Source organism: Micropterus dolomieu, linkage group LG07, assembly GCF_021292245.1.
Source record: "Micropterus dolomieu isolate WLL.071019.BEF.003 ecotype Adirondacks linkage group LG07, ASM2129224v1, whole genome shotgun sequence".
Classification (NCBI taxonomy): Eukaryota; Metazoa; Chordata; class Actinopteri; order Centrarchiformes; family Centrarchidae; genus Micropterus; species Micropterus dolomieu.
In genome coordinates, this window is record NC_060156.1 from 11329104 (window position 1) to 11344101 (window position 14998).

The 14998-nt window shown below is 44.7% G+C and overlaps 1 protein-coding gene across 7 annotated transcripts in view; it reads left to right on the forward strand.

The window, feature by feature from the left end:
- The window catches only part of LOC123973358 (protein FAM126B-like), a 62453-nt gene that overhangs the window by 26088 nt on the left and 21367 nt on the right, over positions 1 to 14998 (forward strand). The window lies entirely within an intron of this gene.

Genomic DNA, 14998 nt, shown 5'->3' on the forward strand with positions numbered 1-14998 from the left:
CTAGCAATTCCATTGAAACTCTTATTGTCAAGACACAATAAAAACGCATTGTAAAAAAATATGATGAAAAGACATTTCAGATTTTGGTATTATAATCTGGACAGTAATTTATTTAGAAGACAAAACAGTGAGTTAGTACCATGATATGGTGTTGTAGTATTTCATTGGTGCAAAGTTTGTATGCATACACAAATGCACATGTTTAGCTAAAACTGTGTGATCGTTGTGGACCGCAATATTATGTATATATGTAAGAGAGAGAGAGAGAGAGTGTGCATGCGCGTGCGTGTGTTTACCTGTGCAGTCGGTGGGGTCAAGCTGTGTGTGGTGCCGCAGCTTTCTCTCTGGATAAGTGTGTCCATACAGCCTGTCCCTGTTGCTAGTACAAATCCTCTTACAGGCTGTGTGTGTGTGTGTGTGTGTGTGTGTGTGTGTGTGTGTGTGTGTGTGCATGCATGTGTGTCAGCGAGAGGGAGAGTGAGACAGACAGCAAGCTGCCCCACATCATCTCGTTGGGGCTCTGTGTTGGTAAACACAGTACATGGTAAGCCCAGGCACTGATTATTGGGCTTAGCGCTGGCTGTTGCCCTGATGGCCCTTTGCATTGCTGGTCCCCTGTGGCCCCCACTGACACCAGGCTGCAAACGCAAATCCACACACACACACACACACACACACACACGCGGAAAGAAAACATCTAAGTCCACGTCACTCTTTCGTCACACACACTGGCACATACTTTATGCCTCTCCTGGTGCAAAAACAAACTCTAAGGTGGATCATTTAGCACAATTACATAAACACAAACAACACACCGGTTCACAAAGTATCACACACTTTCAGAGAGAAAACATACTCTATCTGTGCCCTGGGAGCCTGGGTCCACTCAAATAACCCCATGGTGAATGTGCTGTTGTCAGGCGGCCGGCGGGGCAGCCTCACAATGCGCACATTTAGGACCCAGAGCTTGACGGCGGTGCAGAGTTTGTGGAGGAAAGCGTGGAATGTGTCCCGCGGGCAGATGCAGGCCGCTCTAAAAGGCATCTCTATTACAAGCAGACAAGCAGGGCCTTATGTCATGGTCACCAGCCTCTGAGACACATTTCCAGACTGGTGCTCTGCGCCATGCCAGCACGCGCCCTCGTGGAAATCTACTGGCCCACACTGCGCTCCACTTCACTGCGGCAAACACACATCGTTCACATGTGTTGATCTGCTAGCCTGGATTGTTTACTGCAAGAGCACAGTCATGAGTGCTGTAGTGAGAGCCGAAGAGTATTTCTTTGTGATGTCTTTGACGATAATGAACAGAAATAAGGGTGTGGCAAGCTGTGATGTTCTTTCATTTGATATTATTGTACTGTTACTGTGGCATCTTGTAAAGTCTACTGTCAAACCTAGTTTACTTTAACTGAAGCTAGGTACCTGCAATATGATGCGGCAATCATGACAGCTCTGCTCAGGTCTGTCTTCAGCCGGTGGCCTTTTATCGATAGTGACAGATAAAGAGCCCTGTGATCTTTTGAAGCACCAGGCACTAGCGCTGATTACCATCCCTGCTGATAACGTTGTATGCTAATCATTGTAAACATCATGTTGTGGCTTTGACACACTTAGGCTTATCTGTAATTGGTGTAATTGTTACTAGCGTTTAACGAGATCGTCTTCCAGATATGCGGAGTGCCAAAAGGGCCCGGGTATAGGAGAGGCTCCCTCAGATCTATCTCACTGATGGGGGCATTAAATCGACACTAACTCCTCTCGCTGTGCTATTAATGAAAGGCAGCCACGAGCCAGAGCGCAAATCCGATAAAAGGGGCTGGAGATGAGGGGGTCATGAAATATTTAAATATACAGGGCTTCAAAGCGGAAGAGGCCTCGCGTTCTTGTCAACAGACAGACCCCCTGCAGCCCAGTCGTGGCCTCAGTCTCTGGCCCACAACCAGCTCCACATGTAGGTCACAAACTACCAGGTCATTTTTTCCGCTGTACAGACATCACCAGGGGAAAGGAGGGGGTTCACAGATGAAATGGCTCTTGTTTCCAAACACATGCACACACACACCCACACATGCAGAGTCTTCCTCTTGTTTAACCAGTCTCACATGTTCTAATGTTACACAGAGGGGGGAGATGTGCAGCAGAGAGGCGACGAGGTCAGGGAGGATATCCAAGCGCTGTCTCAGTGGACTCTGACATGTTAAAACACTCACATGATAGAGGCTCACATCCTCCGCAGCACACATGCTCACACATTCAACCTTCTCCAACCGTGACCTTTCACACAGAGGTACGGCTCCGGCGCTCAGGATTGAGACAGAGTGCGATGTGAAAAAAAGTTCTTCTTTTGAGGAACTCTTGAGGGGACACAGCATGGATCACCTGTCAACCACTGAGAGACGAGGAGTCTGAAAACACAGTCAGCAGTCCCGGCTATGTTTTACATTTTCAAACCCTTGCATTATTGTTGTTGTTTTTTTGTCTCTAAGGGGCCTAAACTCCCTTTTTTTCTAACTTCCCATCATTTGCCCCCCTGGTAGGGAGGCTACTGTAGACAGAACAACAACCAAAGTGCAATTAGAAACCCCTCAATGGCCAGCGGGGCCCTGGGATGAGACGGAGGGAGAGAGAAGGACAGCGGCAGAAAGAGGAAAAAAAGAGAACGCTAGGGGAGGGCAGGCAGGGATCTCCCTGCTGTCTGTCACCCTGCTGGCTTTTGATGTCCGTGGCTCATCTTGTGTCTCCCTAGAGAGCCTATCAGGCCCCCACTCTGGAGCTGTTGAACACAGAGAGAGCCTTGGAGAGGCTTGTTTGAGTGGAGGGGGGCGGGGGTGGGGTGGATGACTGGGGCTGTCTCCGTTGGTGCCTGACAGAATGGTCTTGACGGAGCGTTTCAGAGGCCTAATCCCTCCGACCATACCCCTCCAGCCGGGCGAATCGCTCAGGGTGTCTGTAGAGGGTCAGACAGGTTGTAATACAATGTCTTAGTGGTGATTTCCTCACTGCTTTGCTGTAGTCATTCCGTTTTTAAAAGACACAGCAGGCTGTGTCTCTCCCTTCCTTTTCTTCGCCGCTACCTCTGTTCGGCTCCTTCCCCCCTCTCCGTCTTGTCTGTCTCTCTCTGTCTACCCCTGTTCCGTTTTCTTCTCCCGCTCTCTTCCTCTCTAGTTCCTCCTCCTTTATCTCCCTGCCTCCCGTTGTCTCCTCGCTCCCATCGCGCCGCTGAGAAGAAGGAAACAAAAAGGGAAAATATTATCCCTGCCAGCGCAGTTGCTCTTGCTTAGTATTAAGTCGAGGCCTCACAGGGGGTTCCACCGCCACGGTTCTTTGGTTGGAGATGTCTGCTGGGTCTCCGCAAATATAAAGACATGCAGATTAGGGAGAAAAATTAAAGCTGGGGGTTCGTCATGCTGCGAGTTATCTATTAGGAATGTTTTGTCTGTCTGGGATATGGTTCCACTGTAGATCTTGGGGTCAAATTAAAAGGGGTTTATAATCCATCCTTTTTTTGTCATTGAGATCAAATGACACTGCAGCTTGATGAGGTTATACTAAATAATCCTATCAGTGAGCTCGTATGACAAGCTGCACTGAATCTGGTTTACACTGTTGTTTCAAGTCAAATGCACTGCAACGGGTGGAAAGTAGTGCATCAGAAATGCATTCAAGGACATAGACATGTAGAGATGAAAGTAAACATCACAAACAAATCATCTCTTAAAATACAGCACATTAAAATTCAGATTTGCTCTGTCACATGCCGAGATTCAAAAGCTGAGACAATTAATTTTCTCGGTCCATTAAATCATATGTAAACATTGAGTGACAGCGCTATAAATAAGGACACGGATTTGGCCTTTAAAATAATTTGACTTGGATTTGAGAATTAGTAATTATACTGACATTAAATGAAAATGTTAAAAGGTAAATCATACCTATTATGTATGATGGAGGTGTGTGTGTGTGTGTGTGTGTGTGTGTGTGTGTGTGTGTGTGTTTCGAGGCGGGTAGCCTTTCTGTTAGAAGGGGAGGGAGTGATTGACTGGTCTGAAATTATCCATGGCATCGCAGCCCACAGCCCACATTCCACGGCAATGTCTGTAATTTAGGCAAAAGGGTCTCCCATTTCTCTTGTGACTGGGCAGAGCAGTGGTGAGGGTGTGTGAGGGTGTTGGTGGGGGTTGTTAGAGATGTAACCAAAGCATTTGAGGCAGGGAAGGTTAAACCAATTTTCTTGTCTGCATTGTTTTCCAAAGCGAGTCCCAAGGCAGCGACATTAGACTGATGGCCAGTGAAGTAGGTTTGTTCCCGCTGACAGGCCAGTTCTTTCTGCACCCGCAATGTCAACTGGATCTGATTATTGCCTACCAGATCCAGATAATGTCTGCCATTGATCAGGCCATTTATCTTGAACTCCTATGGCCCCGGCCTGCTTTCAGAGACCACAGGGAGATAAGCAGATACAGATAAGCAGATAACATAGTCTCCACAGGCTTTTAACAACCGGAAGAAATACTTTTCTGCTGCTTCCCCGGCTGACATATGATGTGAGTTTCATATCTCTTGGCTCAGAAAGCTTTATTATAACACAAAGGATCTGCTTTTAGATGTATTGTCACTGCATCAGATATACGCTTTCATCCCTGCGTCTATCAATTTTCCTAAATGTTCCCAGAATGCCAGTCACATGCTGTGTGATAAGCACTAGTTGAAATAAGTGAGCAAGGTAGAGATTCATTATTTGCATTGTTATTTACAGGTTTAATATTGAAAAGCATTTCTGTGGAAATTCAGATGGAAATTCTCAAGTCCTTAAATCTCTCATTCTCTGTCAGGATATTTGATTGATGCTGTTTAACATAGAAGACTGTCAGCTTTTCCAAAGGCTTTTTCTGCTTTTGGCATGCTATGGTGTCCCAGTTTGTATAACAGGTTTTAATGCTGGGTGCATTTGTCTTTGTCTGTGTGCGTGTGTGTGTGTGTGTGTGTGTGTGTGTGTGTGTGTGCGTGCGTGCATGTGCACATGCATGTGCGTGTGTTTGTGTTTGCATGCACAGCCATGTGCCATCCCCACATTAATACTAGCAATGAGTGACAGATTAATTTATGTCTGGCTACGTGTCTGAGGAATTGGGAAGAAAGGGCCTGTCAGTGCTGCTTGTCGGGAGGGGGTAGAGATTAGAGCCAGTTGTCATTGACAACCCAGTGCAGGCTCTGGGAGATAAGGTCGGATGTAATGACTGTAAAAAAAAATAAATAAAAAAAATACAATTATTTAAAAAAAAAAAAAAACATCCTCACTCCACCCTCGAAAGGCTGGGAGAAGAGATGTTGGCAATTCCAAGTGTGTGGGTTTATGTGTGCAATTAGAAATATTTCACAGTTCTTAGATTGCACTGTAACATTTGGACATTTTAGATCTTAGGCAACAAGGAGGGTGTGATCTAATCCCACTCCTTCCTCTGAGAAGACTAGTATTTGTTTTTCCAAATCCATGTAAAACAGGTTTTATTTTCTTACATTTTTGTCAAGCCTTATTTTGCTCATTGCAATAGTCAGATTATTGTGTGTAAACAGCCACTGAAACATGATCTCCCACTCTTTGCTTGCCTGTGATACGCTGGCAGTCATCATGTTCACAGTGTACCCACATGTTAAAATCCCCACATGGAACATAAATATTGATTTAAATATCTATTGCTAAGTGGTCATAACCAGGTTATAGCCACGCCTTTAATGTATTGAGTCAAATTATGTTTCTGGTGTTTTCCTTTAAGTCCACCTGTTTCTGTTCTTTGTTTCAAGCAAGCAGGAACCTCCGGCTCTGAAATGTGAAGCTAATGCGGAAGTGCCTTAAAATAAAGCAGCGAATGCTTTAGGGCGTGGCTTACCTTGTGACTGACAAGTCGCTTCCACGGCGACCTGTTAGGTGTTGCGATCACTCCCCAGGTCCACCCTCTCGTCCAAATACAGTCACTTCTGGTTCTAAAAAACACAAGACGCTGTCAGCCAAAATGCCAAACTCGAGGCTTCAAAACGGTTGTAGTCAGGTTCTCAAGATAATCATATGGAAATACAATACAATATGAACAATGTTAGACATCTGGATTACCAAGACAATATGGAAAATGCTTGTTTTTAAATATATAAGCTATGTAAACTTATGTTTGGCAACGCTAGTGGGGTGGCAATGTTGGTCCGTCGATCGATTGGTCCCCCACTTTGGTCCAGACTGAATACTTAAATTCTGGATGAATAGCCATAAAATTTGATACCAATATTCGTGGTCCTCAGAGCAGACGATGTATCCTAATGACTTTGGTTATCCCTTCATGTACCACCATGAGGTTAATAGGATTAGAGGTTTTGAGTGAAATAAAAATTTTTAAATTTAATTTTTTTTTTTTTTATTATTGGGTGGATTCTCATAAAATTTAGATAAAAGATAATCATGTTGCCCCTGTAATGAATTGTAATGACTTTGGTGAGTCCTTAACTTAATCATTTTCATCATACGAACAGTATTTCTCACAGAGACGTCACTGTGAGGTGAAACTATTTCTGAAAGAAAAAAAAAAAAACACCAGAGATGACTCATGATCTCTCTGTTCAATGCCATTAAGAATGTTTTCTTGGCATTTCCTTGCCTCTGCACCAAATCCTAGTTCATGATGATGATCCTAATGTTTTAGCCCCTTGAAAACAAAGACAGAGCTCCGAGTCAACAGGCAAATGTAATAAGAGCTTTTATCATATTACAATGCCAGCGCTCATGTTACACTTATCAGTAATATTTGAAACGAGGGTAGATTTGGCATAATGGCAGGAAGGCTCATGAAGTGCGAGCTGGTCCCCTGTGATTGTAATCTAGGGGAGAGTTCCTGTAAAATTAAACCATGGTTGTAGTGGGATAGACAAACATGCCTCTGCTTTCTTTGAAGTGTTGAATCAGCGGCCAAAAAAGGAATAAAAGATGACAAAATGTCAGTGTGAAGCTGATGGTCTACAGACAGAACTTACGTGCCCAGACAGCAATTACTGAGATACATAGCGTACGTCCAGACATTGTGTTTGATCTCAGTGCTTCATTCTCTTGCACAGACAATGTTGTTCCATGTGAGTCTGTGTGTGTTTCGCGTGTGTGTGTTCATCTCTGTCATCATTTCATTTGAATAAAACAAAATGTGCAGTGAGAGATCCGGGCGCCAATTGTTTGGCAGTGTGGCTGTAATCACAGACTTGTGGTGGCTCTCAAATCTGATAATGACCATTTAAAATGGAGTACAGCGGCTGGTTCATAGCTGCTGCTGCTGCTGCTGGTGCTGCTGCTGCTGCTGCACAGGCCCGTGAAAACGACTGGTAGCCATTTTCTGTCGCTGGCAGACAGTTTAAATACATATCTTGAAGCCAGCCATGTCATGCGCTTGAAGCCAAACCACGATATGCTCTTGATGTTTCATCACAATCACCACTTCAAATAAAAGAATCATTCTGATCTAATTACATGTAACCACATTTGGTACGTTTGCAACTATTTTTAGACTTGATTTACTGCAATTCTGCTATAGTCCCGTGGAACTGTACAGCTAAATAAGGGAGCCTCTAACTTGAATGCATGGTCGTGTAGGCTGCTCTTTCTCCCAGGCCCTTTGTGACCACAGCCTTTATCCTCTGTAGCTGAACCAAGTGGCTGGATTTTAACCGGCCACCTGAGGCCAATCCCTCCCACCCCCTGATGGTACTTCACATTTTTTGTTCATGTGTCGCTGTGTCCATGTACAGCTATGCCAATCTCGCTGTAAGCTGAGATGGATAAATAATGTTCTGCTAAATGTAAATATTTCAGTTTGACCAGACTGCGCATCTGACTTCAGTTTGGATGGAAAAAATACTGTTGTGTTGACTCTGGAGTGTGAGGATTTGTTTTGCCATTCTGAATCTCAGGCAACTGTATATCCCATTTCCCATGACTTCATGTTTGTATGGCCGGTCCAACCAGCCAGTGGACCCTCGGTCTCTCTGTTACCAAGGGACGGATTAGCATCTCAGCTATGAGCTAAGTCTGTTTTCTGCTCTGTGGTTGCTTGGGCTGAACTGGCAGGGAAAGACTTTGCTATGTGACTCTATTGTACATCCATTGACCCCCCAGCGAGTGGGTTAATGCTCATTAGACAAGCTGTAGGATGCAAGGGTTGCGCCTAAGATCGAGGCAAGGAAGGATGAGTGTTGCTGCTTCTCAGGTAAATACTACTTTAAGGCCTGCAGTGTGAATCTTAACAGGATAGTGTCCCACCTTAAATCCGTGTGATCCCTTTTAAGTACACACTCGGTGGCATCAACACCGGGAACTCTGCCAGCTACAGCAGAGCTGATGTTGGGAGCCTGGGCGGGCAAGCTAAGAAAAAAATCCCTCCAAAGCTTGGTGAAGTTATAATAAAATTATAAACATGGTAGTCACGATTTATGTCTGCAGTGTTGGGTGGAAACTAGATGTTAGGTCTGTCAGGGTGGGCCATTTGGAGCTCAAAGCACAAATTAAAAGCTGAATGACCCAAAGTGCTTTTTATATTACCAGCTGACCTCCCTTCAGGCCAGTGGAGTGGGAGTTGATCCAACAGGAAGACAGCGCCTGTGGGCTGCGAGGAGGTGCATGCTGCTCATGAAGGAGCGTTTTGTTTTTCCTCCCCTCACGGTAGCAGCACCCTACTGGGGAATTCATTAGGGGCTGACATCATCTCACTCAGCACAGAGTGAAAGAAAGAATATCTTTCTGCCTCAGCCCTCCCTCCTTTCTCTTCTTCCCTCTTCTCTCTCTCTTCCTCTCTCTCTCTGCCTCCTTATCTAGCTCTGGTGCGCTGCTGTCTTTCCATTTGCGCGCCATTTACGCAAAAGGTAAAAGCGGTTATGTCCGCCTCTGCAATCGAGCTCCAGGGTTTTTCGGAAGCCCAAAAACACCAGTGTGTTTGTCTCCTGAGGGAGCACGACTAAGGTTGAATCCAAGTCCGCCTGGAAATCAGGAAGTGGGAGGACCCGGCCGTGAAGGCAGCAGCAGCACTCAGGCAGTCAGTCGCTGGATGAATGGGAGTTTGTCTGGTGCTTGGGAGCGGATGGGGAGAGGCTCTTGAGTGCCCACGACCAGGAACCGTCAGAGAGAACGCGGCAGACAGGCTTTACAGCTGAACACACAGCGACAGCGGGCTTATACCTTGTGAATTTTTGCTCACTGGTTGTGTGATTCGCCTCCGTCTCTGTCTCTACAGAGGAAACTGGCAGTGCGCGTTGTTGGATTGGTTTGCTCCGTCGGACGCAGCCCCTCTCTGCGCACCAACACACAAACCCTCCCGGATCCTGTTTGTTGCCTCTCGCGGATATTTCCGACTGGAGAATATACGTGAAAAAAAAATCATATTGTGTCACAAGCAAGGAAAGAAAGGTGGATCAAGGGATTTTTCTCTCGTCGCCTCCGTGCTGTTGCGGAAGCTCTCCGTGTGAGACACATGGTTCCCTTTGTCCAAAAGGCGCAGTAGCATTGTGAACGGCTTTGGATTTTTTTTTTCTTGGAAAGGCTTCTTCTCTCTCCGCATGGCTGTCCTCAATTTAAACGGAGTAGACTTCGCCGCCTCTTGTGTGGATTATATTATTTGAAAAGCAGAATGTGAAACGAGCCCATATTTACCAGACCGAGAAAGTAATATCCTGACTTATTTGCCTTCTTGCTAACCTTGCCACATCAAAGGTATGCGCGCTGGCTCTTAGCCGCTTATAATCCAAGATTTCATTGTGTGTGATAGTGTGCAAAATGGTCATGTGGAATTTTTATTATAGTAACTATTTTCATGCCACCCCTTATGCTGTCACTTATTCTGCAGCTTTCATTGTTTACATTCTGTCAGTGTTGCGTTAGTGAATGAATAATTGATTAATTACAAGGTTTTTATACCTAACAATAAAACATTAATTTTGTTGTCTGTTCGCACTATTGTGTTTCTGTTATTATAATACTTCGCTTCTCCTGCCGCCTTAAGAACAGACATATGTCGGGATAAAAAAACATGAGCTGCATACAGCAAAGCTGTCACTGGACACATATTTTGAATATCCCTGCCATTAAGGTTCTTCACCTTAACCCTGCTGCCAAAGTGTAATTCCATAGCACCATACTTTGTTGTTCAGAATTTAACACTAAGTACATTATAGCGAGGGAATCCACAAAGCCAGGTAGGCTAATAGAAATTCATTTTATTTAGAGAAACCTGTCTGTCAGTCTTCCCATGTGCTGCTTAACGGGTGTTGTCCTGTGTCTTCTGTCATTGCACGCTGTAGTTACTTTGCAATTTAATAATCCTCAGCCTAAATGTCGTGGTAGAAATATAATTAATCTGTGACTTACAGAAATGCCTTTTTAATATATTATTCAGGTTTAAATCCCATCACTGCACATTTTATTCTAATACAACGATGGTGTTGGTGCTGTGCTGGGGAGGCTGGGAGAAGGGACAGAGCTGTGTTGTTACGGAGCAACAGTGCCATCAAGTGGCCTGAATATAAAGAGCCACTAGTTTGGTTTCTGTCTGTTACCCCAATATTGGTTTTGATCATGATGTTCAGGTTACCCAAATAATTATGAACATCAATTGGACATGACAGCATACAGACACTGACTATGTCTTGGTTTAAATGGGATTTAGTTTGACCTAGAATTTGTTAAAATTGAGAGTGCAAATTGTCAGAATTAAATCACATCATAAACCTTACCAGGGTGATGATGACAGTTTGGTGACTTAGGTGTAATAAATATTTACAATAACCTAATAATATCCTCCCAGTCAGCAGTGAGTGCTCCAGAAATGGTATGCAGGAGTGGCTTAGGACATTTTGGTGGGAAATTATATTACATTAAAGTTTTGTGCTTTACTGTTTCTGATTTTATGCTCATTCCATTCTCCTCTTTTCCAGGTCTCTGATGCCAGCTCAGAGAAATTTTTCAGCACAGCTGCAGTTAAAGGTACAGCCTATATTCTTCCTACCATGCTGTAATGTTTTTAGTATGATGTTGCAGGTGTATTGCCTTGTCCCTGGTGTTATTACCATGTTGAAATTGGTATGCATTGTCCCAGTGCAGAGATTATTTATGTATGGTTGTTTAAAATAATGCAACAGCAATAACATACCCATAAAGCTGATCTAATTTACCCATGGTGCACAGGTACAGCGCAGTGTTTTCTCGACACCTAGACATGAGATGAAAATATCTCCCTCTGCCAGTGTTTCATCAGATGGAATTATTAAAATGTGAAAATTTTAAAAGGTCATGTAGGCCTGTGTCTTTCCATATAATGTGCCACATGTGCTGAGATGCACCAGGACTTGTACTGTAGCCAGAGGAGGAGGATGTCCTATGCTGCAGAGAATGAAGTAAGGGCAGGAGAGGCATCTGTTTATGGCTTCAGTGTGCTAACACCACATGTGACCTCATTATCAAGTCACTAATTTGCTGTTAAAAACAGCCCCATTTTCTCCGTCTCAGGGATAATGGAGGTGCTCTGCGTGAATGGACATTCCTCTGTAATGGGGGGGAGTTGCCATGCAGGGCAGGAGGGAGGCTCAGAGACTAGGGTTATGACCCCTTCAGGGCTGTGGCAGAAACGGGGCCGATTGCTGATGATAGGTACCCCCCCCCCTTATTTCCCACATTCTGGCCTTTGATTCCCTCCAGGGTTTGATTTGTGGCGTCCATTGGGGGGGCTCGATGGGCATGCTTGACAGGGAGATTTCCTTTTGAACGTGCTTCTCTGTGGACTGATTTGGTTCCCTTGAAAGGATTAAGGCCCCCTTTGTGCAGCCTAAATCAACAGAGACCCCCCCCCCTTCCCCCTTCTCCCTTCTCATCCCCTATGAGAGGCTCTGACTGGGGAAACAGTACACAAAATACGCTTTGTCTCTGCTGCATGATAGTTCACTCTCTTGGCCCCTATTCCCATTTAAATATCCCTTCTTGTCTTCCCTTTTACCATCTTTGTCCCCTCCTCCTCTCCTGCCATATGCTGATGGCTGCCGCTATTGCAAAAGGCAAGTAAAAGAATCCAGCTGCAGGGAGAGCCAGGACTGCTGGTATTTTTATGGAGGGTGGTGTTGAGATTAAAAGAGTTAGGTGGGTTTTGTTGGACTGGATTACCAGTTTTCAAATGCATCCAAAACCTCTGTACAAGCAACAGGTCCAACAAAAATGGCGACTGAGGCTTGTTTGTGGGACAATTGTCAATATTTGCAGAAAGGCAGGTGCACAAAGACTCCATTTGTTTGACGTGCGTGCACTTTCTTGTTGGTATACATAAAATGCTGATTTGGCTGCAGGGTTCAGCATATGGATGGGAAAACCATGACAGTCCATTGTACCAAAAACAGCTCCCTAACAAAGCAACGGCTAGTTTATTATAATTCATCAATGAAGCAGTAGTTACGGCTACTATCCACAGAAGTGAACCTATAACCTTGATGCTGCAGAGCAACTTGGAATGAGTCATTATTAGTGTTGACATCAGTGGCGTAAGAATACAGCTTTACTCACAATTCAGAAAAATGTCAGTTAAAGATAAAAATATGCCAAATATCAAATGCTGGAGAGAAAGAAGGTCTTTGGTGAATATATCAGGCTTCATTGACACACAGTTTAAGAAAAAACATACCAAATAGCTTGACATTTCTGTGCCAGAATGTGTATTATTCTTGGTAAATGGGCCAACAGCTTATTTCAGACTCACTGCCATTATTATTAATACTATACTACACTTAAATATACCTTAAACCAACAAAGCATTGAGAAGGCCATTGTAATTCAGCTGCTGATGTACAGCTTTGGTAATGACTGGCTGTTGGCTTTTTTTTCTCTGCAGCAAGACTAGAAATCAGCCCAGGGCAACCTTGGCTCTCTTTGAAGACTTAGTGCTGGTCCCTCATCGTTTAATCTCACAGCCTTCTCACCTACTCAATAATTACAGTGTATTTTTCATGTTTCCTTAAAAACCAGAGTTTTTTTTTTCTCTTTCTGCTCGAGGCCTACACTGCATTTTTAAAAGAAAATCCAGCTGATGAGAATGCGGCTTTTGTGTTTTCAGACGTTGATTTGTTTTCTTCCCCTCTTGTGTCAGATTCACCTCAGGGCCGTCGGTGTCAACGGTGCATAGTTGTCTAATGTGGAGCTTAAAGCCATCTTCACTGTCTGCTTGCCTCACTGTTTTTCTCCCTCCTTCCTGCTCACTCTGGGTTCTGTTTGCCCAGGAATGGATTTCATTAACTAAGAGTCATTAAATGGTAGCTCTAATTACTGTGGTTGTTAACGTGCCTGCAGGTGTCAGCTAGCTAACCCGATTCATTGGCTCTGCGTGAGAGTAAGCGCCAGTCAAAAAGATGTGGCGTCGTCTATTGGCCACCAGTGAAATAAACTACTTTTCTAAAGTCTAAGCTGTTTCCAAGGTGCCATGGGTGGAAATCGGTAACCAAGCCTTATTAGGATGTGACTGCTGTCCAGGGAGTGGATTGAAGTGCTGGGTTGCACAGATACTGATGATGACAAAGCATCACAGTGTGTCACCACAAAGGCCTGCAGACAGATCTATCAAATGATTAAAGCTGTGTCCCAGGGCAGCAATATCTTGTCACTCGGTTACATTCCCATCCTTTATGATATTGTCAATCCACAACCCATTCCAGAGACTCAGCTAGGTCACTGGAGAGCAGAGACTAAGCTCACTGTGCATTGTTTGTTGAGCGTAGCCCCAGCAGCGAGATTAAGATAATGCTGGATGACATTTAAAAAGCTCTGCAGTGCCATTTATCAAGAGTAAGCTTTAGTAGGCTTTTTTCTCATCAGTGAACGGTTGAGTTTGGTGTGTGCCTGTATCGATGGCGTCTACTTAGAACAGAAAAGATGTTATGGAATAAAATGTAAAAATTAGACAAAAGCTGAAAGAATAAGTAATGCTACGATGAGGGATATTACAACCGTATGGCATTTTTAATTGCCCTTTACCTGCGCACACATGCTCAAAGTCACATTTGAACCGTAGTCACAATTAGAGACGGCATGTGAATGTTCAGTTTAAGGTTGTTGCGAACGAGCGCTTGAGGTTTTTATCCTAAGAGTTAATTTGGTAGACATATTGGAGACGCTAGTCCCCCGTGAGACATCCCCTGCAGCTGTGTCTACGATGTGAGATCGAGTTCAGTGTGGGGGTGAAATAAAGTGCACCCCCTCCCCCCTCCCCCCAGCACAACACTGATTTCACCATGCTTTACTGGAGTTAATGTGAAAATGAAGCGGTGCTACAGTGAGACCCGGGGCTGACGCCAGCGTGAAGAGCGCCGCTGGTGAAGTGTGTCGGGCTTGAGTGCGTCTGTCACCGGGGGAGAGAATAATGTGCGATGTGGAAGGTGTAATTTGCAGCGCTGATGGCATTGTTTAAAAAAATTGTGGAAAGAGAAAAGCGGAGGTGAACTTTTGTGGCAGATATCAGAGCTGAAGAGCTCCCTGGATTGTCATAGAGAGCTCTGCTGGCAGCAAAATTGCCTGTGAGCGTATTATTGCTGTGTGGGAGGGAGCTGAGGGCTTGTTTTTCTCTCTCTCTGCCTCATTCTCTCTCGTTTTCCTGAGAGGTGGACTGGTGATAGAGCTGTGTGTACTTCCAGGCTGTGGGCCGCCACCTGCTGTAATCTCAAGTGATATAGAGAGCAACAATCACGCCACAAATCACCCAGGCAGCTCCCTAACTCATTCAGTGGACTGGAAAGAGAAGGTTGGCCTTTCACAGCAGTGTTGGTTTACTGCCCCAGGCTCCCTGCAATGCCCCCGTGCTGACCTCTGCCGTCTGTGTGGGTTTGTGTGTCAAGAAATCCGGGCTGCCTGTGGAACTTGACCTGATGCACAATGGAAAGATGACCTGACTACCATTGGCCTTCAGTGCGCTCTGAACGGCTGCAGTCAAGGACGGTCTCCTTTTTT